Source organism: Macaca fascicularis, chromosome 14 (genome assembly GCF_037993035.2).
Source record: "Macaca fascicularis isolate 582-1 chromosome 14, T2T-MFA8v1.1".
Classification (NCBI taxonomy): domain Eukaryota; kingdom Metazoa; phylum Chordata; class Mammalia; order Primates; family Cercopithecidae; genus Macaca; species Macaca fascicularis.
Window position 1 is genome coordinate 7,730,301 of NC_088388.1, and position 15,627 is coordinate 7,745,927.

At 46.1% G+C, this 15,627-nt stretch overlaps 1 protein-coding gene across 14 annotated transcripts in view; it reads right to left on the bottom strand.

The window, feature by feature from the left end:
* The window catches only part of LOC102121010 (RNA-binding protein 4-like), a 73,146-nt gene that overhangs the window by 22,006 nt on the left and 35,513 nt on the right, over nucleotides 1-15,627 (bottom strand). For 4 of the 14 annotated variants that reach the window (XR_010581145.2, XR_010581151.1, XR_010581144.1 and 1 more), the window contains one exon: nucleotides 6,205-6,328. The exons of 7 other annotated variants lie outside the window; for them this stretch is intronic. The gene's annotated coding sequence lies outside the window, so the exon portion shown is untranslated. Of the gene's footprint in view, nucleotides 1-2,749; nucleotides 2,871-3,690; nucleotides 3,746-6,204; nucleotides 6,329-15,627 lie in introns of all 14 variants that reach the window. 3 more of the 14 variants (XR_010581146.2, XR_012423029.1, XR_012423027.1) reach the window with 2 other exon arrangements.

Below are 15,627 nucleotides of genomic sequence, written 5' to 3' on the forward strand. Positions count from 1 at the left end.
CAAAAATTTTCCCTCGGCCAGGCGCGGTGGCTCAAGCCTGTAATCCCAGCACTTTGGGAGGCCGAGACGGGCGGATCACGAGGTCAGGAGATCGAGACCATCCTGGCTAACACAATGAAACCCCGTCTCTACTAAAAATACAAAAAAAAAAAATTAGCTGGGCGAGGTGGCGGGCGCCTGTAGTCCCAGCTACTCGGGAGGCTGAGGCAGGAGAATGGCGTAAACCCGGGAGGCGGAGCTTGCAGTGAGCCGAGATAGCGCCACTGCACTCCAGCCTGGGCGACAGAGCGAGACTCCGTCTCAAAAAAAAAAAAAAAAAAAAAAATTTCCCTCATTTCTTAGGGGAACAGACTGACAAATCTACAGAAGTTAACCTGTCCATGCACACATTCCAACCAGTGGTGAAGTACATAAGGCTCATGTTAGCTTCAGTATTCCCCAGGGAAGCAAGACTCTGTTTTACAATAGAGAAAATAAGGCAAAGATGCTAGGATTTTCTTGTGATCTGCAAGGCACTATGCAGAGCCAAGAAAAAAAATCTGCAGATTTTGCTGGCCTCGGCAAAATCTCTGATGGTTCTCCGTGCTAGGTTTCAACCAATTTAACATAGGAAGTTTAACATATGCCGGGTGCATGGCTCACGCCTGTAATCCTAGCACTTTGGGAGGCTGAGGTGAGTGGATTTCCTGAGCTCAAGAATTGAGACCAGCCTGGGCAACATGGCAAAACCCCATCTCTACTAAAAATACAAAAAATTTAGCTGGGCATGGTGGTGTGTACCTGTAATCCCAGCTACTGGGGAGGCTGAGGCACAAGAATCACTTGAACCCAGGAGGCAGAGGTTACAGTGAGCTGATAATGCGCCACTGCACTCCAGCCTGGGTGACAGACTCTGTCTCAAAAAAAATAAGTAAATAATAAACATATCTTGATTTCTATCTCATTGGCAGAACAAGAAAAAAAATTTTCTAGCCAGGCGCAGTGGCTCACGCCTGTAATCTTTGGGAGGCTAAGGCGGGCAGATCACGAGGTCAGGAGACCGAGACCATGCTGGCTAACACGGTGAAACCCCATCTCTACTAAAAATGCAAAAAATTATCCGGGTGTGATGGCGGGCGCCTGTAATCCCAGTTACTCAGGAGGCTGAGGCAGGAGAATGGCGTGAACCCAGGAGGCGGAGCTAGTAGTGAGCCGAGATCGCGCCACTGTACTCCAGCCCGGGCAACACAGCAAGACAACGTCTCAAAAAAAAAAAATTTTTTTTATGCAGAAGAGTTCTATATCATCACTGCCCAATAACACTTCTGGCAGTGATGGAAGTGTTCCATATCTGTGCTATCCAATTTGTGGCTACTGTGGTAAAATGAGTTACCATATGGTTAGATAGTAAAATAAGCTACTCATAGGTAGAGAAAAAGCCCTGCAGTATTGTGTAATTTTTATTTTAGAAAACCTTTCACCCCAAAAGAGGACTGTTGAGTAAGACAAATGTGTTTCTTTCTTTTAAGATGGAGTCTCGCTCTGTCGCCCAGGCTCGAGTGTACTGCTATGATCTCGGCTCACTGCAACCTCTGCCTCCCAGGTTCAAGCAATTCTCCTGTCTCAACCTTCCCAGTAGCTGGGATTACAGTCGCATGACACCACGCCTGGTGAATTTTTGTATTTTTAGTAGAGATGGAGTTTCACCACGTTGGTCAGGCTGGTCTTGAACACCCAACCTCAGGTGGTCTACCTGCCTCGGCCTCCCAAAATGCTGGGATTACAGGCGTGAGCCACTGCACCCGGCCAATGTTTTTATTTCTAAACTTTACTTCTCATATGAGAAATTACATATTGTGAATACAAAATTCCTTTAGTTCACCAAGACCAAGTTTCTTACTATAGACCACTTCAGAGTCCCATGAGGCCTCTCAACACTAAAAGCTCCTGAATTCATTTATCAGCTGTTTGAATTCCTACTATGAGCTAGGATGTGGGAACATGGTGATGAATGAGGCATATGTGGTTTCTGTAGCCTCAGATCTACCCCCTTCCTTGGGTTTCCAGATACATAGTGAAGCTGGCATGGCACAGAAAGACACTAGACCCTCAGGGTACTCAATGCACTGTTAGGAACTTGTCCTAAGGGCAGAAAAAGGTCAGCTGCCTGAAAGATGGACCAGGAAAGGGAAGCAACTTGCCCCAGATTGGTTTCATAGCTTGTCGGGATTTTGCTTACAAACCTGGTCCTCAGGAAGTCACCTGGCCTAGGAGATTCGGGAAAAGGAAGGAGGGGAGAAGTAAATATTCCTGGGAAGAGCTGTCAGTTTGTTGGAAGATCAATCTCATCTTTCTTCAGACCAGAGCTAGGCTCTACTGCTGAGGAGAAATGAAATGCAAGAAATGATAGAATCAGCTCCAGGACTTGTGGGGGAAGAGTGAAAAATCTGACAAGATGAATTCAATCTGAAGTGCCTTAGGTTTGCAGGGCCTTTGAGAATCCAGGCCAAATTCAAACTGCGTATCTGTCACCTCTGCAAATCCACAAGAACCCAATGAGGTAGCATCCTGGCTCTCCCAGCAATTAAGCAACTGAGGTTTAGAAAGTTTAGGCTGGGCGCAGTGGTCTACCTACGCCTGTAATCCCAGCACTTTGGGAGGTCGAGGCGGGTGGATCACGAGGTCAGGAGTTCGAGACCAGCCTGACCAACATGGTGAAACCCTGTCTCTACTAAAAATACAAAAATTAGCCAGGCGTGGTGGCACGCACCTGTAATCCCAGCTACTCAGGAGGCTGAGGCAGAGAATCGCTTGAATCCGGGAGGTGGAGATTGCAGTGAGCCGAGATCGTGCCACTGTACTTCAGCCTGGGCAACAGAGCGAGACTCCGTCTAAAACAAAAAAGAAATTAGTGGCCTGGTGCGGTGGCTCACGCCTGTAATCCCAGCACTTTGGGAGGCCAAGGCGGGAAGATCACCTGAGGTCAGGAGTTCGAGACCAGCCTGGACAACATGGCAAAACCCTGTCTCTGCTAAAAATACAAAAAATTAAGCAGGAGCCTGTAATTCTACCTATTCGGTAGGCTGAAGCAGGAGAATCACTTGAACCCGGGAGGCGGAGGTTGTAGTGAGCCAAGATCCTGCCACTGCACTCCAGCCTGGCTGACAGAGCAAGACTCCGTCTCAAAAAAAAAAAAAAAAAAAAAAAGACTCCATCTCAAAAAGAAAAAAAAAGAAGAATTTGTGACAAATACCACAAATTACACAAAATAGGTCCAATGGCAGGGAATATTGGGAGGACATACCTACTAAGCTACAGGTGGTTTAGGAGGGCATTCCGATACTTGATCCTGAAGCTAAGATCTGAGGATAAGTTAGCTCTAAAGCAGTAAAGAGAAAGGTCCTTCCAGATTTAATTAAAACAAACAAAAAAATGGCCCTGAGGCAGGAAAGAGCTCAGTGTATACAACGATCTGAAAGGAGAGTCAGTGTGGTCAGAAAAGGATAGATAAATAGGGAAAAGGGCCTGAGATAATAGAGTGTGACAGAGGCAAGGCACGATCAAACTAAGGGATTGGGCATTTTACTTTAGATAAAATTGGAAGTTGCTGAAAGGTTCTAAGTAAGGAACATCTGATTTACATTTCACAAGATCATTCTGGCTACTAAATGGAGAATACTTTGAAGACACAAGGATAAGAAAAAGACAGACCTGGAGGTCACTGTAGTCATCTTAGTGGGAGAGGATAGCATGGTCTAGACTATGGCTGTGGCAAAGACATAGAGAAAAGAGGCAACATGTGATATAAACATGGTGAACAGCTGCTAATGGTTGGGGAGGGGGTAAGAATGACTACCAGGAATCTGGCTGGAAGAGAAGGGGATAAGGAAGACTGAAGGAGAAATGATTTTAGAGTGGGAAGTCTCCGGAGCTCTATCTCAGATGTACCAAGTTGGAGGTGTACTAAGAGAACCAGCCAGGCACAATAGCTCATGCTTGTAATCCCAGCATGTTGGGAGGCCAAGGCAGGAGGAACCCGAGGTCAGTAGTTCGAGACTAGCCTGGCCAATATGGTGAGATCCCATCTGTACTAAAAATACAAAAATTAGCCAGGTGTAGTGGCACACGCCTGTAGTCCCAGCTACTCAGGAGACTGAGGCAGAAGAATCGCTTGAACCCAGGAGGCGGAGGTTGCAGTGAGCCGAGATCACGCCACTGCACTCCAGCCTGGGCAACAGAGTGAGACTCCATCTCAAAAAAAAAAAAAAAAAAAAGAACCAAGAAGAAATGTCAACTAGGTCTCCAGATCCCTGAATCTTGAGCACAGAAGAGAGGTTTTGAACTGGAGATATCAAGAGTCTTTAGCACCTGGATCAGTGTTAATAACAGAAATACAATGTGAGCCACAAATGCAAACCACATACGGAACTGAAACAGGTGAAATTAAGTTGTATTAATTTTATTTTCCCCAGATAGTCTAGTGGTTAGGAAAAAAACAAAAACAATTTTAATGTATTTTTACCCAATATATGCAAAAAAATTATCAGTCCAACATATAATGAGCATTAAAAAACAAATATATTCTTTCTCATATTATTTTTTTTGAGAGACAGACTGTTGCTCTGTCGCCCAGGCTAGAGTGCAGTGGCCCAGTCTTGGCTCACTAGATCCTCCACCTCCCGGGTTCAAGCGATTCTCCTGTCTCAGCCTCCCAAGTAGCTGGGATTACAGGCACATGCCACCACGCCTGGCTTATTTTTGTATTTTTAGTAGAGATGGGGTTTTACCATCTTGACCAGGCTGGTCTCAAACTTCTGACATCAAGTGATCTGCCTGCCTTGGCCTCCCAAAGTGCTGGGATTACAGGCATGAGCCACAGCACTTGGCTTATCATATTAATTTTTTAAATCCCACAGGTATTTGGTACTCACAGCACTGTATATGGCTCTGGCTACCACACTGAACAGTACAACTCCAGATGGTATACAAAGCCAAAGCAATGAATAAAGTCTTAAAGAGGATTTCAAACTTGGCACTACTGATGTTTAGCCACATCCCTGGGGGGAGAATCCCCCCAAATTGTGACAATTAACAATGATTTCAGGGAATCTCTGAGCCTATTCTAGTTGCCCATTTAAAACAAACAAACAAAAAGTCAGCTTAGGTCAGGCACAGTGGCTCACGTCTGTAATCCCAGCACTATGGGAGGCCAAGGCACGTGGATCACCTGAAGTCAGGAGTTCAAGACCAACCTGACCACCACTGAGAAACCCCATCTCTACTAAAAATACAAAATTAGAGAGGCGTGGTGGTGCGTGCCTGTAATGCCAGCTACTAGGGAGGCTGAGGCAGGAGAATCGCTTGAATCCAGGAGGCAGAGGTTGCACTGAGCCAGGATCGTGCCACTGCATTGCAGCCTGGGCAACAAGAGCAAAACTCCATCTCAAAAAAAAAAAAAAAATTAAAAAAGGGTCAGGCTAGGTGGCTCACACCTGTAATCCCAGCACTTTGGGAGGCTGAGGCAGGCAAATGGCTAGAGCTCAGTTCAAGACCAGCTTGGGCAACATGGCAAAACCATGACTACAAAAAAATACAGAAATAAGTTGGGCATGCTGGCATGCGCCTGTGGTCCCAGCTACTTGGGAGGCTGAGATGGGAAAATTGCTTGAGCCCGGGAGGAGGCAGAGGTTGAACACCGCACTCCAGTTTGGGTGACACAGGAAGACCCTGTCTCAAAAAAAAGGTGGGGGAGGGGGCAGGCGAGGTGGCTCATGCCTATTTGTTTTGTTTTTGTTTTTGTTTTAGATGGAATCTTGCTCTGTAGCCCAGGCTAGAGTGCAGTGGCGCTATCTCGTCTCACTGCAACCTCCACGTCCCGGGTTCAAGCGATTCTCCTGCCTCAGCCTCCCAAGTAGCTGGGACTATAGGTGCGCACGATGACAACTGGCTAATATTTATATTTTTAGTAGAGATGGGGTTTCATCACGTTGGCCAGGCTGCTCTCAAGCTCCTGACCTCAAGTGATCCGCCCCCCTCAGCCTCCCAAAGTGCTGGGATTATAAGTGTGAGCCACTGCACCTGGCCTAATCTTAGTACTTAGGAAGGGTGAGGCAGGAGTATAGTTTGAGCCAGGAGTTCCTAACCAGCCTGGGCAACATAGGGAGACCCCATCTCTACCAAAAGATAAAAATAAAAAATAAATTAGCCAGGTGCAATGGTGCATACCTGTGTAGTTCCAGCTTCTTGGGAGGTTGAAATGGAAGGACTGCTTCAGCTCAGAAGGTCGAGGCTGCATTGAGCCATGCTCATACCACTGTATTCCAGCCTAGGCAACAGAGCAAGACCGCACCTAAAAAAAAAAAAAAAAAAAAAAAAGACTAAAAAATTGATCAGGGCCTGAGGATTAACTACAAAGGGGAACAAGGGCTTTTTGGCTGACAAAAATGTTCTGTATTTTGATTGCAGCGATGGGAACATTGTAACCATCAGTTATCAAAAGTATATTGTCAGACTGGGCACAGTGACTCACGACTGTGCCTGTAATCCCAGCACTTTGAGCGGCCAAGGTGGTGGATCGCCTGAGGTCAGCAGTTTGAGACCAGCCTGGCCAACATGGTGAAACTCTGTCTCTATTAAAAATATAAAAATTAGCCGGGCGTGGTGGCATGCATCTACAATCCCAGTTACTCAAAAGGCTGAGGCACGAAAATCGCTTGAGCCCAGGAGGTGGAGACTGCAGTGAGCAGAGATCATGCCAGTGCACTCCAGCCTGGGCAATAGAGTGAGACACCATCTTTTTAAAAAAAACAAAAAAAGCCCCCCCCCCCCCCCAAAAAAAGCACATTGTCACAATGTATCAAATTGTTTTCAAAACTGGTGTATTTTATTGTTTGAAAAGAATACTCAGGCTTGGCATGGTGGCTCACGCCTGTATCCTCAGCCCTTTGGGAGGCCAAGGTGAGATCAACCGAGGTTGGGAGTTCGAGACCAGCCTGACCGACATGGAGAATCCCCGTCTCTACTAAAAAAATACCAAATTAGGCCGGACGCAGTGGCTCACACCTGTTATCCCAGCACTTTGGGAGGCCGAGGCGGGTGGCAAGGTCAGGAGATCGAGACCATCCTAACACAGTGAAACCCCGTTTCTACTAAAAATACAAAAACAAAATTAGCCGGGAGTGGTGGCAGGCGCCTGTAGTCCCAGCTACTTGGAAGGCTGAGGCAGGAGAATGGCGTGAACCCAAGAGGCGGAGCTTGCAGTGAGCTGAGATTGAGCCACTGCACTCCAGCCTGGGCAACAGAGCAAGACTCCGCCTAAAAATATATATATATATAAAATTAGCCGGGCCTGGTGGTGGGCACCTGTAATCCCAGCTACTCCGGAGGAAGGAGAATCACTTGAACCCAGGAGGCGGAGGGTGTGGTGAGCTGAGATCACATCATTGCACTCCAGCCTGGACAACAAAAGCAAAACTCCATCTCAAAAAAAAAAATAAATAAATAAAAAGAATACTTCTGGGCCGTCTCTTCCTGGTTCTTCCCAGAGTCAGGAAAACATGGATTGAAAGAGTGGTTTAAAAAAAAAAAAAAAAAAAAAGCTCTGAAGAGCCAATTTTTGTAAAAAGTACATCACATTATGACACTGCTTAAAAACCCCACAAGACTAGTTTACTCAGAATGAAGGCCAGAAAGGCCATAGATTAACTACTAGATCTGCTAACTACCAGACCTCTTCTGCTCCTCTCTCCCCTCACTCACTCTTGCCACTGGCATCCTTACTGTTAGAACACTTCCACCTTGAGACCCTTGCTCAAGATATTCTCTCTACCTGGAGTACTTTTCCCCCAGATACCTGGTGCTAACTTACATCTAATTCAACTCATTGCTCAAATCTTACTTTTTTAAGAGGCCCAAGCCGGGCGCAGTGGCTCATTCCTATAATCCCAGCACTTTGGGAGGCCGAGGCAGGTGGATCACCTGAGGTCAGGAGTTCGAAATCAGCAGGGTCAATATGGTGAAACACCATCGCTACTAAAATACAAAAATTAGCCAGGCATGGTGGTGCATGACTATAATCCCAGCTACTGAGGAGGCTGAGGCAGAAGAACCGCTAGAACCTGGGAGGCAGAAGTGGGAGGCAGAAGTTGCAGTGAGCCAAGATCACGCCATTGCATTCCAGCCTGGGTGACAAGAGCAAAACTCCATCTCAAAAAAAAAAAAAAATATATATATATATATAATTCTATTTTTTAAAAATTATAAAAATTTTTAAATACACAGGCCTGGCCCCCTATTTATCACAGCAATCTGCACACACATATGCTGCACTAGCTCTCCCAATCCTCGCTACTCAACTTGAACCTTTTTAATACAAAGGTCTTACGTCCTAACACATAATTTAGTTATTTACTATGTTCATTACTTGTCTTGGACTAGAATGTAAGTTTTAGACGTTGGAGCTTCCATTAGTTTAGGTCACGAAGATGACATGGAGGAGAAACTACCACACAACCATTAGGGACATGTAGCAGAAACAAGGAACAATCTTTTAAACAGAAAAGTGGGCCGGGCACAGTGGCTCATGCCTGAAATCCCAGCACTTTGGGAAGCCAAGGCGGCTGAATCACCTGAATTCAGGAGTTTGAGACCAGCCTGGTCAACATGGCAAAACCCCGACTCTACAAAAAATAAAAAAGATTAGCCAGGCATGGGGGTGCACACATGTAGTCCCAGCTATTTGGGAGGCTGAGGCAGGAGAATCACTTGAACCCAGGAAGCAGAGGTTGCAGGAGGCTGCGATCACGCCACTGGACTCCAGCCTGAGTGACAGAGCAAAACTGTCTCAAAAAAAAAAAAAAAAAAGCAACCTGTAAAGAATTGAGGTAAGGAACACAAGGTAAGAAGTTCAAGAAATTAGGCTGGGCACAGTGGCTCACGCCTGTAATCCCAGCACTTTAGGAGACCGAGCCGATCCACCTCAGGGTGGATCACCTGAGGTCAGGACTTCAAGACCAGCCTGACCAATATGATGAAACCCCATCTCTACTAAAAATACAAAAATTAGCCAGACGTGATTGCACGTGCCTGTAATCCCAGCTACTCGGGAGACTGAGACAGGAGAATCACTTGAATACAGGCGGCAGAGTTTGCAGGGAGCCGAGATCGCACCATTGCACTCCAGCCTGGGCAGTGAGAACAAAACTCTGTCTCAAAAAAAGAAGTTAAAGAAATTAACAGGTTGGCATTTTGGAATGGAATGTCTCCAAAACAAAACAACAAAGACTCTTCCACATTAGTTGGTGTTTAAGAATGATGTGCCAGCTGGCCATGGTGGCTCATGCCTATAACCCCAGCTACTCAGGAGGTTGAAGTGAGAGGACACTTGAGCCCAGAAGTTCACAGCCCCAGTGAACCATGATTGCAACACTGCCCTCCAGCCTGAGCAACAGTGAGATCTTGTCTCAAAACAAGAGAAAACAAAACAAAGTAAGAATACTGTACCACTGATATGATTTATCCATTCTCCCTAAGTGATGGGAGAAAACACTGCCAAACCCCATTTCTTTTTCTTTTTTTTTTTGAGACAGTATCTTGCTCTGTTGCCCAGGCTGGAATGCAGTGGCATGATCATGGCTCACTGCAGCCTCAATGTCCCGGGCTGAAACAACCCTCCTACCTCAAACTCAAGAGTAGCTGGAACTACAGGTACACAGCACCATGCTCAGCTATTTTTAAAAATTTTTTGTAGAGATAGAGTTTTGACATATTACCCAGGCTTGCCAGCCCAATTTCTTATCTTAAGGATGTCCAGCAGTAAAACCTAAAGGAAACTTGTTAAAGAAATCATCTTGGGATCAAAAGACTTGGCTGATGCCCAAGTATTTCTTCTTCTTGTTGTTGAGACAGGGTCTTGCTCTATCACCCAGGCTGGAGTGCAGTGGTGTGATCTCAGCTCACTGCAACCTTCACCTCCTGGGTTCAAATGATTCTCCTGCTTCAGCCTCCCGAGTAGATGGAATTACAGGCGCCCAAAAGCCTAATTTTTTTTTTTTTAAAGCTAAGTGCTAAAGATATAAAAAGACAAAAAGGAAATACAAACGACTCTTAAAAATATAAAGGGCTGCCAGGCGCGGTGCTCACGCTTGTAATCCTAGCACTTTGGTAGGCTGAGGCGGGCAGATCACCTGAGGTCGGGAGACCAGCCTGACCAACATGGAGAAACCCCATCTCTACTAAAAATACAAAATTAGCCAGGTGTGGTGGCACATGCCTATATTCCCAGCTAATCAGGAGTCTGAGGCAAGAGAATCACTTAAACCCACACCATTGCACTCCAGCCTGGGCAACAAGAGCAAAACTCCAGGACTGGCGTGGTGGGTCACACCTATAATCCCAGCACTTTGGGAGGCCGAGGTAGGCAGATCACGAGGTCAGCAGTTCGAGATCAGCCTGGCCAACATGGTGAAACCCCATCTCTGCTAAAAACACAAAAAATACAAAAATTAGCTGGGTGTGGTGGCGCGTGCCTATAATCCCAGCTACTCAGGAGGCTGAGGCAGCAGAACTGCTTGAACGCTTGAACCGGGACCCGGGAGGCGGAGGTTGCGGTGAGCCGACATCACACAGTGGCTTGAGCCTGTAATACCAACACTTTGGGAGGCCAAGTCAGGAGGATCACTTGAGGGCAGGAGTTTGAGGACCAGCCTGGGCAACATGGCAAGACCCTGTCTCTATAAAAAATTAAAACCTCACTCATTACAAAAATAGACACTAATTATAAATACAGTAAGACAGCTATGGTCTGGCCGGGCGCAGTGGCTCAAGCCTGTAATCCCAGCACTTTGGGAGGCCGAGACAGGCAGATCACGAGGTCAGGAGATCGAGACCATCCTGGCTAACCCGGTGAAACCCCGTCTCTACTAAAAAATACAAAAAAAAACTAGCCGGGCGTGGTGGCGGGCGCCTGTAGTCCCAGCTACTCGGGAGGCTGAGGCAGGAGAGTGGCGGGAACCCGGGAGGCGGAGCTTGCAGTGAGCTGAGATCCGGCCATTGCACTCCAGCCTGGGCGACAGCGAGACTCCGTCTCAAAAAAAAAAAAAAAAAAAAAAAAAGACAGCTATGGTCTGAATATTTGTGTCACCCCCCCCATTAATGTTGAAATACCCCCACAAGGTAATGGTTTTAGGTGAAGCCTTTCACATCTAACTGGTGGGAATATACATTGTAATGACTTGAGGACAATTTGACACACAGCAAAATATAAACTGCCCATCAATATCTAGGAATGTACCTTATTAAAATACCTGCACTCATACCAAATAACCATTTTTTATCTAATACAAAATGTCACTAACTTTCAGGTACAACTTTTTTTTTTTTTTTTTTTTTGAAGACAGAGTCTGGCTCTGTCGTGCAGGCTGGAGTGCAGTGGTGCTATCTCACTACAAGCTCCGCCTCCCAGGTTCACGCCATTCTCCTGCCTCAGCCTCCAGAGTAGCTGGGACTACAGGCACAAGCAACCACGCCCAGCTAATTTTTTGTATTTTCAGTAGAGACAGGGTTTCACCATGTTAGCCAGGATGGTCTCGATCTCCTGACCTCGTGATCCACCCGCCTCAGCTTCCCAGTGCTGAGATTACAGGTGTGAGCCACCGCACCCGGCCTAGGTACAACATTATTTTATACACTACTAAAACACTGCCAGTTAGACGTAGTGGCTCACGCCTGTAATCCCAGCACTTTGGGAGGCTGAGGTGGGCGGATCGCTTGAGCTGAGGAGTTTAAGACCAGCCACTCAACATGGCGAAACCCCATCTCTACAAAAAAAAAAAATAAAAACAATTAGCCGGGCGTGGTGGTGTGCACTTGTAGTCCCAGCTATTCAGGAGGCTGAGGTGGGAGGATCACTTGAGCCCAGGAGGTGGAGGTTATAAAGTGAGATCATGCCACTGCATTCCTGCCTGGGTAACAGAGCAAGACTCTCTCTCAAAAAAAAAAAAAAAAAAAAAAAAAAAAATTAAACACTGCCAATTGAACTATGAGACATATGGATAAGCAAGACACAAATTTCAGACACATCAAAAAATGTTAAAACATTATGTCTAAGAATTGTTTAAATATAACCTTATCCTTTCTGTTTTAAAAAAAAAACTACTTATGGGCACATTTTTTTTTTTTTTTTTTTTTTTGAGACAGTCTCACTCTGTCACCCAGGTTGGAGTGCAGTGGTGCAATCTTGGCTCACTGCAACCTCCACCTCCCAGGTTCAAGCGATTCTCCTGCCTCAGCCTCCTGAGTAGCTGGGATTACAAGTGTGGGCTACCACGCCCAGCAAAATTTTAAAGAAGTAAAAAGAAGGCTGGGCGCGGTGGTTCACGCCTATAATCCCAGTACTTTTGGGAGGCCGAGGCGGGCAGATCACAAGGTCAGAAGTTCAAGACCACCCTGACCAACATGGTGAAACCTTGTCTCTACTAAAACTACAAAAAAAAATTTAGCTAGGCATGGTGGTATGGGCCTGTAATCCTAGCTACTCAGGAGGCTGAGGGAGGAGAATCGCTTGAACCTGAGAGGCAGACACTGTAGTGAGCCGAGATGGCGCCACTGGACTCCAGCCTGGGCGACAGAGTGAGACTCCATCTCAAAAAATAAAAAAACAAATTATCTGTAGGCGGGGCACAGTGGTTCACACCTGTAATCCCAGCACTTTGGGAGGCTAAGGCAGGAGGATCACTTAAGCCCAGGAGTTCAAGACCAGGCTGGGCTACAGGGGAAAACCTTGTCTCTAAAAGAAAAAAAAAAAAGAAAAAATTAATCAAAACTGAGCTGGGCATGGTGGTGCATGCCTGTGGTCCCAGCTACTCAGGAGGCTGAGGCGAGAGGATAGCTTCAGCCTGGGAGGTCAAGGTTGCAGTGAGACATGTTTGCACCACAGCACTCTAGCCTAGAGAACAAAGTGAGACCTTGTCTCAAAAATAAAATTTTTAAAAAAGTTAATAGGGCTTGGTGGCATACGCCTGTAGTCCTAAATACTTGGGAGGCTGAGACTGGAGGATCATTTGGGCCTCGGAGCTATGGCTGCAGTGAGATATAACACCGTGGCACTCTAGCCTGGATGACAGAGCAAGACCCTGTCTCTAAAATAAGTAATATTTTTAGAGAGAGTCTTGCTGTTGTCCCGCTGGGCTTGAACTCCCGGGCTGCTCAAGCAATCCCTGCACCTCGGCCTGCCAAGTACCTGAGACTACAGGTGCATGCCACTGTGCCCTGCTTACTTTTTGCCTTTTTAATTGAGGCATGTATTCAAAGTATGATTCCCTATCCTGGGCGACAGAGCAGGACTCTGTCACAAAAAAAAAAAGAAAAAAAGAGAGAGAAAAAAGAAAACTCATGTATGATTTTTTTATTTCCCAAAACGTAGTAGCCTGTTGTTGACTGGAAGCCTTACAGGTCATAAGTCAATTAACATATTTCATGTGTTACATGTATACTGTATTCTTACAATAAAAGCTAAACAAAAGGCTGGGCGCGGTGGGTCACACCTATAATCCTAACACTTTGGGAGGCTGAGGTGGGTGGATCACCTGAGGTCAAGAGTTCGAGAACAGCCTGACCAATATGGTGAAACCCTGTCTCTACTAAAAGTACAAAAGTTACCTGGGCATGGTTGGCATGTGCCTACAGTTCCAGCTACTCAGAAGGCTGAGACAGGAGATTTGCTTGGACCCAAGAGGCAGAGGTTGCAGTGAGCCGAGATCACATCACTGCACTCCAGCCTGGGTGACAGAGCAAGACTCTCTCTCAAAAAAAAAAAAAAAAAAATTAAGTAGAAGTGAATTATCATAAAGGTGTTCATCCCGATAGTATTTATGTTGAATAGGCTGAGGAAAAGTAGGAGGAGGGGTTGGTCTGGCTGTCTCAGGGCAGCAGAGGCAGAAGAAAATCCATCTATAAGTCCATGTATAAGTGAACCTGCACAACAGTTCAAACCCTTGTTGTTCAATGGTCAACTGTACAAAGGAAGCCCCAAACTCGGTTAGGTGTCAATCTTCCTTACACTGTGAAACTCAGAAGTCCCATCTTGTCGCATATCTGAATAGAAACAATTCTGATGTTGGATAGAGGAACTCAAAGAAATAAGCAGGCACACACAACCCTCAATGGAAGCACCAGCCCCCAGTGGAGAGTACTCAACCTCCCTGTTAGCTGTGACAAGACAAAAATGAAAGCAGTAATAAAATGCTCAATTCACTCATCACTATCCAAGTACTTTCTCCTTTGGTGTCGTGTCTCCTTAAGGGGACAGGAAGAACCATCCCTGTTTTGGTGGGGGTGGGGATGGGGGTGGGCGGGTATATGTTTCAGACAGGTCAGGTCTCACTATGTTGGCCAGGCTGGCCTTGGAACTCCTGCGCCCAATCTTTGCACCTCAGCCTCCCTAGTAGCTGAGACTAGACAGGCACCACTAGGCCCGAAACCATCCCAATTTTGCATCTCAAGGGTGCTATTTACCTGCCATAAAGTAACACAAGTCCCTATTCCTGTCAGATTTGCATCTGATGAGAAGCTAGAAGGTTGACTCATGTTAAGCCATCATAATCTGGCTTGACAAAATAGAGTTGTTAGCATGAAAAAACTTAATAATGCAAGAACATGGTTTAACAAAGCAAATATTAAGGCTTCAAAAAGTCCCCTGCCCCACCTTCCCCAGAAGCCAACTGCTTTTGCCTTTTTAGTTGTTCTTTACCTTTATTTCTGAATAAGATGTTCATAATCCATTTGCCACTTTAAAAAATTTTCTTTTGGCTGGGCGTGATGGCTCATGCCTGTAATCCCAGCACTTTGGGAGGCCAAGGTGGGCAGATCACAAGGTCAGGAGATCGAGACCATCCTGGCTAACATGGTGAAACCCCATCTCTACTAAAATACAAAATAATTAGCCAGGCGTGGTGGAGGGCGCCTGTAGTCCCAGCTACTCAGGAGGCTGAGGCAGGAGAATGGCATGAACCTGGGAGGCGGAGCTTGCAGTAAGCCGAGATCGCACCACTGCGCTCCGGCCTGGGCGACCAAACAAAAAAAAATTCCTCATTTCTATGAGTTTTGCTCTTACACATATTACCCACCCATCCCCACTTCATCAGATTATTATTTTATTACAATATTCAGAGCTACAACAATCGTAACTAGGTAAATATCACATACAGTTGAATCCTGCTATGGTTTGAGTGTTTATGTCCCCCGAAAATTCATGTTAAAATCCGAATCCCCAAGGTGAAAGTATTAGGTACACCTTTGAGAGGTGATTACACCACAGAACAAAGCCCTCATCAATGGGATTTGTGCCCTTATATAGAAGAAACCCCAGAGAAATCCCTCACCCTTCCTGCCTTGCAAACTCAAGACAGGATCCAGGCACCAAGTCTGCCACAGCCTTGATCTTGGCCTTCCCAGGCTCCAAAACGCTGAGAAATAAAATTCTGTTGTGTATAAGCCATCCAGTTTATGGTCTTTTGTTATAGTAGCTCAAACGGAGTAAGAAAATCCTCATGTTGGCCGGGTGCGGTGGCTCACGCCTGTAATCCCAACACTTTGGGAGGCCAAGGGGGGTGGATCACAAGGTCAGGAGATTGAGACCATCCTGGCTAACAC